This window comes from Saccostrea cucullata, unplaced genomic scaffold, assembly GCF_032062105.1.
Source record: "Saccostrea cucullata isolate Sc308-1 unplaced genomic scaffold, CSIRO_AGI_Scuc_v1 ctg11452, whole genome shotgun sequence".
NCBI lineage: Eukaryota > Metazoa > Mollusca > Bivalvia > Ostreida > Ostreidae > Saccostrea > Saccostrea cuccullata.
In genome coordinates this window covers 28,823-42,500 of record NW_026935847.1, presented here as the reverse complement: position 1 = coordinate 42,500, position 13,678 = coordinate 28,823, and the positions used below count along the sequence as shown (strand labels likewise).

At 31.6% G+C, this 13,678-nt stretch overlaps 1 protein-coding gene across 1 annotated transcript in view; it reads right to left on the bottom strand.

Moving 5' to 3' along the window:
- The window catches only part of LOC134243918 (uncharacterized), a 21,771-nt gene extending 12,139 nt beyond the window's left edge, over positions 1-9,632 (bottom strand). The window contains exon 1 of the mRNA XM_062726159.1: positions 9,588-9,632. The gene's annotated coding sequence lies outside the window, so the exon portion shown is untranslated. The remainder of the gene's footprint in view (positions 1-9,587) is intronic.
- Positions 9,633-13,678: the final 4,046 nt, after the last annotated feature.

The window sequence follows — 13,678 nt, the reverse complement described above, 5'->3', positions numbered from 1 at the left end:
TAGTCAAATGTAGGTCCATACATTTAAAATTGATTTTCCTTTCTTTTGAGACGTTTTTCTATTCTCTTCCAAGCCATTTTTACAACTTTGGTATCTGTGCCTAGTAAATTGTATGTACTTTTTCAACAAATAAAAATAAAAAGTTTTTGACAGGAATTATTTTTTTCCGGGCATGGGAGGCCACTTCCTGTGATGCACTTGAAATGTTTATAAACACATTAAAACCACATGGATTTGAGGGTAGCCCTGTTTGCAGATTGAAAAAGTCAAGAAATGCCGTGTAGGTACCGTTTTGTTTGTCTGAGGGTATGTCAGCTTACCATTTTTAAAATTCTATATGGAATTTTATAGTGAAAACAATTACCGGTGTGATACCTAGACGCAACCTGATTGGCTATGTTAATATTTTCATTTTAATTAGGGATGTCAAAATTGTCAATAATTGATATTCGAATATTCGATAGGAGTATTCGAATATATTCGAATATTCGATAAAATAAATACATTCTGCATTATTAAGTATATATTTTTACTCTCCTGTCAGCCAGTAAATGTTGTATGTCATCATTTTGGAATAAAATTTTACGTAGAGTATTGTAAATGCAAACTAATTATATTTTTACAATTTTACAGAGTAAATGAAGAGTATACATCTAAGATGTAATGTAAATTTGTTTTTGAAAATTCAAAAGCTTCTTCAGTATGTTCCAGATTAACTGATCGTCTTACCAAAGTCTAAACTACATACTCCAATTTATACTATTTTAAACAATTATCTACTGGAGAACAATTTAAATCAATTAATTTTAGTGAAGTAATTTCCTGATAATTATTTTTAATGATATATACATAAACAAGGATCCATGTTTTTTTCTGTAAAACTGTGTCCTTACAACAATACAAACTCATTGTAGGTTATTGGTACTGTTATACCACTGATTAAATGATCAAAGAATAATTTATTCTAATAATTAAACTCTTCACACTTTTAAAGTAATCCAACAGGACTGTCTTTTAATTTTTTGACTTCATCACTGCGCATAAATCGGACGAGATTTCTTGGCATGTTAACTTTCATTTTCACAATCTGGACATCATGTTAAGAATGAGTGGAGATTTGACTTTCTTCTCTACATATTAGGTATTGTAACATTCTATTCAGCAGTGTTGGTGTCTTTAAACGACCTCGGTCCGGTCCATCTTTAATTTTGTTAGTCTCCTTTTAACGACCCCTCTTCAATGTTTTATTCTTCTTTCAATTTTAATTTTGCTTATTCATCTTTTATTCATAATTCTTTTTCCTTTGATGACAGGTTATATTGTTCTTTAACACGGCAATAATCAGCCAGTATTAAAAATTTTACGACATTATTAATGTCTAGGTCACATTTCCCGGCCGGTAGCCGTATACCGGTGGTAATCGGTGGTAATCCGTGGTGATAACGATGCCCCAACATCGGTCCACATCGGTCTAGTAGTCCATAAAGTACCAGGCACATTATCAAGCGATGTGCATACGATGGGCAACCAATGCATTTTCTGATGTAAATGGCGTGGTTGCCGGCCGGACTTACAAAAGCCCAGCGATGCATTGCTAATCATAAAAAGATGTTCCAGGATAATCGGTCGATGTATATTACATCGCTCATACATTGGTGAACATCGTTCGTACATCGGTCGACTACGGGCCAATGTTTGGTCGAACATCGACCGATGATTGGTCGTTATCTGTTGAAAACCAGTAAACTCCCCGATGACCTCAGATTCAACGAATATTGGACGATGCTCGGCCATACATTGGCCGATCCTTGAAAGATGTGTTAATGATGGGTTGCCGATGAGGAGCGATGTGAGGTATCGGTAGAGACATCGCTGAATTTCAACTACGAATTTTTTCCTACCGATGACCCCACCGATTCGCAAAAACGACTCAGTCACCGTCCGATCACTAGTGGTGCCCGACCGGCAACCACGCCATTTTCATCAAAAACGCATCGGTTACTCATCGTATACCCCATCGTTGGATAATGTGACTTATACCTAAAAGGGCGTCGAAAAAGTTTTGAAAAAATTGGCGGAAAAATTCATGCACATGCACTAATCAAACAAATATTTTCTGTGTAAACCTTTCGTAATTAAAAACCCAATATTAAAAAAAATCAAATGAACTTTGAGAGAATTTTTTTCTACTACATATTTATGAACTTGAAACATCTTTGATCTCAAAATCAATCGAAATTTATCTGAAGGACCCTCTCTACACAAGTGCAATTTATCATATAATTAGATAGATTTTATTATATAAGTATGACAAGCCCGTCAAAAAAATACAAATTACATGTATCTAAACAGTTTAGAGAGCAAGAAAATCATGTCATGGTTTCCATGATTTTTCCGTTCCTTAAAATATGTGTTTATCAATCCCCTGTGGTGTAGGCATTAATTATAACAATATTAAAACATTGATAGCGTTCTATACTGGTTGTGTTAAACTTTGCCAAATGCCCATCATATTAAACAATATCACATTAGTCTTAATAAGTTAATCTATGCCAAATTAATTTTGAAATAAAAGGTTAGCAAGCAATGACATATGTTATAACCTGGCCAACAGTTCTTCTATCTAATTCCCAAAGGGTAGGGATAAGACTGCTTGATCACAGATGCTCTAAAGAAATGATTGAGACAGCTAGCCTTACTACGTATACATTTATATCATTAATTGATCTTTGACTGGAAATGAATTGGTCGGCACTTTCTACCATAAATATTTTTGAAACATACGAGGGGCGTTCAGTATTTTTTTTCCTAACCATATGAGAGCAACAAAAACAAAATGAAAGTTTAAATTATGTATTGCATTCCTTCAAGGTAGTCTCCGTTATATTAAAAACTGAGTTGAAGTCGTAAAATACGGTTCACAACACTTTTTTGTAATTATATTGTGGTATACCCCTTAAATACTGAAAAATAGCTGATCACAGCGCTGATTGCGATTGAAAACGCCTTCCATAGAGAGCTTCTTTTAGTTTTGGAAGTAAGAAATGTCACAAGGAGAAAGACCAGGTGAATGTGCAGGATGCGGAAGCTCGATAACTTTGTGACGCTGTAGATGGTCTCGAGTAACTTTTGCTGTATTGGCAGGAGCATAGTCATAAAGAAGTTTAATACCTCTCAAACCGGTATTTGGTTGTCTTTTTTTGTACAATTTATAAAGTCTCAAAAGTGTTCTTGAAGAATACATATTTCTAGTAACACTTCTCCCCTGAGGGACTGTATATTGGACTACCAAACCATTTGAAATGAAACATATTGCAGATAAAGCTTTCTTTGAAGTTTGGGTTCTTTTTGCAGTTTTAGAGACTTCATATTCTTCCCAACCCAGACTGGTTTTTAACTTTTTTTTCTGGCTGGAAAAAGTGGATCCACGTTTCGTCACATATGACAATCTGACTAAGCTTCCTAGCGTCCATATCTTTAAACATTTTCGGAAGTTTTTTATTTTTTGTAAGCGACCCCTCTCCTGAGCTTTGGAAAGTATATGGGGAATCCACCTTCAGAAAATCTTACGGTATTTTCATTTAGATTTTAAAATGGTAAAAACACTACCCGTTGAAATTCCTACATATCTTGCTATTTCCCTGATTGTAAATCGCAAATCTTTCTAAAGAATATCACGGATTCTGGAAACATTACTTTTGGTTACTGCTCTTGGCGGTCTTCCTGAATGTTTGTCGTGTAAAACATCTGTTCTACCACGCTTAAACTTGCTTACCCATCTGTAAACTGTCTTTTTTTAAATAACAGACCCATCATATATCACAATAACTTGTTCAAATATTTCATTTTGTTCTATACCCATGACACAACGAGCAAAAATTTACCTTCTTATTTAAAGTGACTCCACAATTCCTGTTTTACCCATAATGGATGTCCAGTGTATTTGGGTTGGTCACCTCCAATTGCAAGTATGTGTTTTAGAGTGCATTGACTTGTTCCAAATTTTGACTCAAACTCAGTAAAGAATATATTCATTCATGGATGTCCAAATTCTTAATCGAGTGATCTAATTTATTGAAAACCATAAGAGACAAAAAATATTGAACGCCCCTCGTATAAAATAGTCAATGATTTTTTTTTAGACATAATTTAGATATAACATAAGACAGGTATAATTATGCCATTCATATGGACAAATGAACATGCTGATTACACCGCCACCCCCTTAAAGTAGTTTTTAAATTCATCATATTATATAATAACAAATAAGTTTGTTATGCATTACTATGAAATAAGTTTAAATCAAATTCATTTCAAAACTTATGCTAGCTAACAAGAGCTATAATTCCTAATCGAACAGGGTGACCCTTCTGCCTAAAGGTCTTATGTAGATAACACCTGCTTGATCAGAAATGCACTACAAGTTATCTCCTAACACTAAACTTATTAATTTCTCTCTAATTTGACATGTAATTTTCTGTTATCAGAATTTTTTTGACCAGTGCTTGATAATTACACTCATGGGAAAGATGGTATCTCTCTAGCATACGTTATATTTTTTATAGATTGCTGTCAAGTATATGTTATAAAAAATATTTTCTTGATTTAACATTTTTAAATAAGGATAGTGCAATACTCTTACATGTTTTGATGTGTAAATGAATACTAGTAGAAAAATGACATTTTATTTAGATTCCACTTAAATTCAAGGTCTTAGTGACCTTAAAATAGGTCGCGACAGACCTTCTACCTAAGAAGGGTACTGGTCAAGTTTGACGATTATGTCTTATATAGTTTTCTAGTTAGGGCCGGAAAAGATTCTACAATATTTGGCAATAACTTTTTAATTAAAGGTCAGAAAGACCTACTTTTTGTGTGCGACACACCTTTTTACCCAAAGTATCAGCTGACAAAGTTTCATAACAAAGTTTTATACTTTTTTAGGTCTTTTCTGTACTACAAAGGTCAAGGTCATATCATGGGTCAAAGGTCAAATTTTGTGATGTCTTCTATTACATATTTTAGCTTTTTTGCCATTGAATTATTTTTATCGCCAAAATATCTGAAACCACTGGTTCAATTTTCTTTATTTTCACACATTTTATTCTAGGACCCATTTGAATCATTCTGTTGATTTTTTGTTTAAACTGAATTATACATTTTATCTTTTAAAAAAAAAACTCAAACCGTCGGATATTTACATGTGAATTTTCAATTCCGACGATACGTATGTTCTATTATTACTTCATATTTTACATGAATTTCCAGCATCAATATTATTAATTGATTTAATTTAAAAAAAAGTTATTTTTAATAATCGGATATTTTTAATCATGCTAGCATTTTGAAGATATCATTCAATCAAAATGTTCCACTAAAGGCATTTACAAAAGGATCGTTCTCTAAAAGGCCGTTTTGCGGTCCACATTGACTTCAAATTTTCAGATAGTATTTTTCCCTTAAATTGCATGAATCACTAAGCTTATGTTCAAATTCAATGATAAATATTGGTTGGTTAATGAAACAATAGTATTTTTAATGATATGGGGTCACAAAGTAAGTTACTATTGGTCCCTATTAGAATTATTGGAAATTCAAGAGGGTGGCTGTGTTAGATAACTTCTAAGCATGTAATAACCACCTTTAACCAACACCAAAATTTACATGTAAATTTCTAATAAATATTAAAACTGACTACTAAATAATGAATTTGGTTAAAGATGGTTATGAAATCCAGATAAAAACTTTTCGCTTCATTTTTACGATATTTGCAGAAAAAACTAACTACCGGTACTCCCAATGAAGGATATCAGCTTATGTATATTATTTCATGATTATTCCATTTTATGAACTTTTGGTTAGAGTTAGAGTCCAATTTTCTATTGTTTAGTAAGATTTATATCAGCCATGCATATTTACTAAAAATAAATGTGAAATTTTTACTTATAAAATCTCAAATCAAAGGACTGAGAAGACTGGATGTCATTAAATTACAAGTGGAGATGTTTCTTTGAAATGTCTGATAAAAAAAAGAAATAAATTTTTTATGGGCTATAGGGTGTGAATATGCGTTGTCTTTTGTATTTATAATGATAGTTTAGTTTATCTTTCTAAGCTACTTCTTTGCATTCCGTTATGAGTATTCCATATATTCTTTGTATTTCCTTATGAGTACTGTATATTTTCTAGAAATTATAAAAGCCATCTTTGTTGAAGCGGTAAAATGTATTTCCTACTTGTGTTATAGATTTTTTTCCTAGGGATGCAGTAGTCCTGTCTTAGAAAATAAATTGGATAGATGGAGAGGGCTTCCTATATGTAATATGTGATTTATAATTGATTGTTGCTTTACTCCATTGAAGGATTTTTCAACCAGATAAAGAGATAATCCACTTAAGGTCAAGTGTTTATGCATAGTTGCACTTTACTGACCGACGCCTAACACGGGACGGGCCCTTTTTTTAAAAAAAAAAGATAATATTATCCTAAAGACCCATGACATTTACTTCAAATGCTAAAGATTTGGGTAGGGAACTGTCACTATCCCGTTAAACAAGTTTTTGACGCTGCACTGGGTAAGACTAAATTTAACCGACAGGTTTAAATAGTGAGAAAGGAGCATCAAACACTTAGAGTCCATTTTGTACCTGGGATGTTATACAACTAGTATATAAGAAAACTTCTGACATGCGTAGTTAAAGGAACTGTTAAAATTCTACTTCATTTTTATGTTGTGTCGTTAGAAACGGGGTGGGGGGGGGGCTCTCAAATCTTATACATGTAAATACATCAACTGTGATACATGTAAATACATCAAGTTTAGTTGATATTTTTAAATAATTTTATCATGCAACACGAGTGATTAAATAAAACCAAAGCCATCTTACGACGATGTTTTATTTCACTTAGAGATGTATATTTTAATGCAACCGCTCTGAGTTACATGTATATGTATTGACAATTTACATGTATGGATAGTCAACATGTACTTACATTGATGTTTTTTTTGCTGTTAATTCTTTAAAAAAAAATTGCAATTGTTGAATTTCTATTCTAAATTACTACTTCAGTTTTATTTCATCACAATCAAAATCCATTTTATGCTTTGATTTGATACATAACTTTTATAGTTCAATTAAAACTTAGAAACCTCATTTCTCGTGGGGATCCGGGTTAAATGGTTGCTTGTCGTAAAAGGCGACTTTTATGGATGAGACCGTATAAACCGAGGCCCCGTGTCACAGCAGGTGTGGCACGATAAAGATCCTTCCCTGCTCAAAGGCCCTAAGTGCCGAGCATAGGCCTTAATTTGCAGCCCTTCACCGGCAATGGTGACGTCTCCATATCAGTGAAATATTCTGGAGAGGGACGTTAAACAATATTCAATCAATTAATCATCTAAAATGGTTATTTTTTGCGTAAAATAAGAAACACATCTATAGAAATGATTAACAATTACAATATCGTTATATATGATATGATACTTTTAATAAAATGCTAATCAAACTTTGTTCAGCACCATACAGTACGTGTTAATTTCGTAAAGATTTACGTTCAAAATATGCAAATGTGGATGCATCGGAATTCTTGTCATAAAAAATATCTTGAACCTTAAATTTAAATCATTATATATTTATATCTTTACATAATTTATGTCTTCCAATTTATTACTTTTGTCTGATGTATTTCCGACATAAATAAACAATTTTTGATCATTTACAATCAGAAACATACAAAGAAACTTGATTTGAATAGACCCTCCCTCAATTTTTCTTTAATTAACAGCCATTTTTTTCTAAATCACGTGACTTAGATGATCGATGTTGAAAAACAAACATCAAAATCATGAACTAAAATAATTATATTTCGTGTTATATAATCACATTTTAAAGTGATTTAATCGTAGGTCGGAAAATGGCATATTTATAGAAAATCTACCTTTTATAATTTTCCAATTAATTGCACCTTAAATTTTACATGGGAGTCTATGGGCGGTTCATGTTTTTATTAGATATTGAAAAAAGCAATTCAAATTTCAAACACATCTCTTGGTGAAAATATGTATAAACTGCCTCTTTATTAAACTATTACATGAAATAAATTATTTACCGCAGAAAGTTTGAGATATCTACAATTTTCTTCTTTTCATTAAGGGCAGATAACTCTTCAAAAACTTTTAACGTGCAAAATCACCATTTCCTTACATGTTATCAGTCTTGTGAATTTTGTTTATTTCAATTTTATCGTTATCTAGCAATGTGTTTTTAACTAGTTTAAAATTATTAGAAATCGTTCAAAATCCCTTATACATTGAATGCCTTAAAAGAATTACACAAATTTGCAATAGATCAATTGATAGTTCTAAAATATGACTCATTCTTAAGTCGATGTCTGATTTCACAATCTTGTTAGAGGGGACTGATATGCCATTTTTCAGACTATGTGGTAAAAAAATGTGTCGTTGAATTTTTTATTCATAGCATAATTATCTAAAGAGAGAGTTTGTATCCAAGAACAAAATAACAAAGTTTCAGAAAAAAATGAATTTTAGAAAAAAAATTGACCTTTCTATTGTGTCCTACCTTAAATATTATGCGCTCGAATCGATAGTTGTCCTGTCTTTCTGTCAGTTTGTTTGTCTGCAAATTCAACCTTCTCCATAACTTTTAAACGATAAAAGGTAGAGACTACAAATTTGGTACATGTATGCATACTTCACTAATTAGGTACTTTCATATGACACCAACGAAAATGACCTTGTGACCTTGACTGTGCCCTTAAAGCTAAAAATATCTTTTTGTCTGCAAACTTTAACGACGACATAACTTTTGAACCATGAAAGATAGATACTTCATATTTGCTATCAATACCCCACTAACAAGGTTCTTTCAAATGACACCAAGGTAAATGACCTGGTGACCTTGACTCTGGCCTATATTCTAAAAATAGTTTTTTTGTACCTTCGCCATAACTCATAACTTTTGAACCATAAGAGATAGAGACTTCATATTTGGTATGCATAACTCACTTATCAAGTTATATATGCTAAAAATAGTTTTTTTTTTTTTTTTTTAGAATTTTCTTGCCGCTAGACGCATAGTGTTTTACAAACACATATTGATTTCTCATGGGTTTGTCTTTATGTCGCTATCTGACTGTTTAGAACATGACCAGTTTGTTTACTGTAAATCACTTTTAATTCGCAAGAACTTTATTTTCGCGTAATAACGCGAGACAGTGTGCTCGCGAAAATTTGATTCTTCCGGATTATAGATTTCTTTAACGACATATTGAACGATAACCACGATTCGCAAAATTTTGTCTCGGCAATTAGGAGTCAATGACTATCTCGCGAAAATAAGGTGTCGCGAAATTTAAGTGATCTACAAAATTCTGAGTATTTTAGCAAGTATTTGGTATCGTTCTTGTCCTCAATATTTCACAATCATCACGACTTGTTAACAATAATTTTCTTTCATATTCCATTAATAAACTACATTTTTTATGATTGTATAATTAGAAATTAAGTTCGGATTGCATATTTACCTTAAACTTAAAAATATTTCTGACTCTGGAGAAATGCTCACCTGAAATATTTGTTTTCCATATGTCGTAATCACCTAGTATATATTCCAAAACACCTACAAAAGAGCAAAATATCGAAATAATATAATAAAAAACATTACAGACATTCCAATAGTCTCATATATATATGAGTATTAAGTAAAACATAAGTACAAAATTTGATCTTGCTTTTCATTTTATTGTCAATTATGCAGTGTGAAATTATGAACTCTTTGTACGCCTTGCTTAGCATTTGGAGTCTTACTGTTGTGATGTAAATGATTAAGATTGATTAAATTGGGATATGGCATGACACAAGTTTGTCACGTTATCATATTTTTAACACCCAAATGGTTTGTTACTGATTGTGCTCCATTTGCCACTTAGATACCCAAGTGCAGAGAATATTTTCATAAAAATTTTGCATTTTAACAACAATAATAAACTGAATTAATTTTTTAAAGCTGTTTTATTATCATAAACCTAATACACTTATTGAAATAACATAGTACAACCCACTTTGTACTGAATTAAGTTTGGTCTAAGCGAAGGACAGTCACGTGGTGAATAAATAGTACGTAAACTGAATGGAGGTCATGAACAAATTTCAATATCGCAAGGGCATACCAGAGTTAAAATTTAAAAAATCCAGGCTATTAATCGTTTCTGCATTTTTTTTTACTTTCTGGAAAGTGCGTTTGCTTTCAGTTTATTAATATGTAATTTGGGTCATGTTGAAAGATCCTTGTCCTCTACCAAGCATTTTATGTCCTCATTAAAAACCCTCTGGATTTAAAGAAAGCAGCAACACTTTTCCAGTTAAGGAAAATATCCTTTAACTATTTTCAAAAAATGGTCAAGATCTATTATGTATATGCCCTTGCAAAAAAGACAATTTGATTTGAAACCTCGATGTTAAACATGTCAAACCTGAACACAAAAAAGGTATAATTATTTAAATACATTATCTCGATAATTAATGAGTAATTATTGATCGAGTAATTGATTGATGAGTATAATAAGCCTATCTTAAATCTGTAATAAATATTTGGTTTAAAATTGAAATACGTTTTTTACTGTTACAAAAAACTACTTTATCTGCCTCACACAGCACATGAATTACGTCATCTTTATCAAAATGACGTCATGTCGACAAGTTCCTTGCGATCAGTGATTGTTTATAACCTGCTATGTAGGATTTAACTAGCAATTTTTTTCAATGCATTAATAAGTGTTAATGGTGTTTATAATGCTAATATAATGTTAAGTTGCAAATTATTTATTTCTGGTATTATGAGGGATAACGTTTGTGTGATATCACAATTAACATTTCCCGTGTAAATTAGCCCTGTCCCGGGCCCTTTTTTAACCTTAAAATGCTGCGAAAGTGACAAGTTTTCACAATATCATCAACAAAGGCTCATCTTAGAAAAACCCCAGACCTTGTAGATTCAAACTTCATTGTTCTGAAAAATACATCGTTGTTAATCATAATTATGTGGAATAATTTGTCTGTTAAATATTCAGATATATAAAAAGAAGATATCTAATGATATCATACAGATGGGTATCCCATAAGCGTAACCGAGTCCAGACACACCGAATTTCAAAAGACAAAGCACCTTTTTAAGCACATAGTAAATATAAGCAATAAACAACAATGTTTGCCAAATTTTCTGGAAATGAAAAGTTGAACAATAAAAAATAAAAAAATATATATTTATTTCCAAGAAAACTTTTATTGTTAATAAAATATCATGTGTTATTCTTAAACAAAAAAACCTCCTATTTAGTGGCATTCACAGGATTTGATCACGTGATCAACCAAAAGTTTATTTCCAAGAAAACTTTTTCAGGTTGTTAATTTCTTAAATGTATGTGTTATTCTTTAAGTAAGAATAAAGTAATATTTAGTACATACAGTAAAGAAAAATAAAAAATCAGAACAGCATCACCGATCATCCCCACCCGCCCGCCCGCATGAAATAATATGACTAACTTTTGCATTTTTTTAAAAACTAGGACATTTACATCTCTCTGTACACAGGCATATTTTTATATTGAATTTTTTTTATGATTTGAAAATTTCCGGACAGGTAAAGTTATGTAAAATTATAGTTTTTTTTTATTAAAAAGGGGTCCATGCATAACTTGGACACTGGTGTTAATCACCATGTTTCCCCCCCCCATACTTTTTGTAGCCCGGTCCAACTCCTTGGAGTTATTTTTGAACAACTTTCAAAAATCTACCCTACAACAGGATGCTTCCATATTAGTTTTAGCTTTTTTTGTTCAGTGCCTTTTGGAAAGAATATTATTTAAAGAAGGTTGGGCCTTATTTGGCCCTACAATATCAAAAATCAAAACCGCTCAGTTTAGGTTGCAAGTGCAGTATTTATTACTTGGAGTGTTGGTGACCAATCTATTAATTGTGACGTAATTTTTCATCTAGTCAATTGATTATGACGTCATCAAATGCGTCATTTTCCTCATATTGTGTAAATTCCTTTGAAAATGGCCTAAAATTGAGGACGTTTTTCAATATTTCATATAGAGAACAACCTCTGATCCAAAATATGCAAATACATAATGAAAGCTCTGTTTCTGAAGATCAAAACACATTTTTTATTTTTTTGGATCGTGGGCTGTGCTCATATCTTAATTCTTTGCTGAAGGTTGTGACATACCATGTTTTCTGCAATTTAAGAACATTGCAATTTCTCAAACCGTTTTTCAATATCTGGTTCTCAAAAATTTTATTATAGAAAATAATAAACAACTACTTTATTTTGACATAAAAAAAAGAGGGTGATAGTTAATTATTTGATATAAAACTTTATATAACTGGCTTTACCTCTTTGTCCTATTAAATCTTATTTTGAAATCTAATAAGGCTTCACAGGATTTGAAATTTCCGGGATTTTCACAAAAGTTTATTTCCTAAGAAAACTTTTTCAGGTTGTTAATTTCTTAAATGTATGTGTTATTCTTTAAGTAAGAATAAAGTAATATTTAGTACATACAGTAAAGAAAAATAAAAAGAACAGCATCACCGATCATCCCCCACCTGCCCGCCCGCATGCAAATGATATGACTAACCTTTGCATTTTTTTTTCAAATGCTTTTTTAAAAACTTGGATTTTTTTATTTCGTTTTCACCCATATTTAAAGTCTAAATACTTTTCGTCCCTCTGTATTTAAAGGCATATTTTTATCATTAATTGTTTTTTTATGATTTGAAAATTTCCCGACAGGTAAGGTTATGTGAAATTATAGAGATTTTTTTTTTATTGAAAAGAGGTCCATGCGTAACTTGGACACTGCTGTTCCTCACCATGTTTCCCCCTTGTTATACTTTTTGTAGCCCGGTTCTACTCCTTGGAGTTATTATTTGAACAACTTTTAAAAATCTACCCTACAACAGGACGCTTCCACATTAGTTTTAGCTTTTTTGGTCCAGTGCCTTTTGGAAAGAATATTATTTAAAATTTGTCCTATTTTTTCAATGTAAAATTTTGAATTGACATTGAGACCCCATCCATCCCCCGATTTAGAATTTAGAATCGTTACGAAATCAAGAGATTTCCACATATAAGTTACATTTCACTAGCTCAGTAGCTTTTGATAAGATTTCAAAAGATTTTTCATTTTCTATCTTGTATATTTTAATTTAAAACTATTCTAAAACCTACCCCCGCGATTTAAATAATTCATATTCTACAGTACTCCAGGAGGCTTCCATATAAGATTCATCTTTACTGCTCCAATAGTTCTTTAAAAGATTTTTAATGACACTTTTTTTTTGTTTTTTCCCAAAAAGTCTCCCTAGGAAGTGGTCATGCCGCTTCATTTTATGTATTCTAATTTTCCTTTGCCTAAGGATGTTTTGAACCAATTAATGGATAATATTGGTCCAGTGGTTCTTGAAAAGAAGTTAAGAAATGTTCTTGTATAATGAAATTTCTTTACCCCAACCCCCTTCTTTGTTTTAAAGCAAGTCGTCAATCCTTTTATATCTATGGAATATACAGATATATCTCTCTATCTCTCTTTCTTTATCTCTAAATAAATATGCATAAAATATAATATATCCTATGATTATATTTACCAGCCT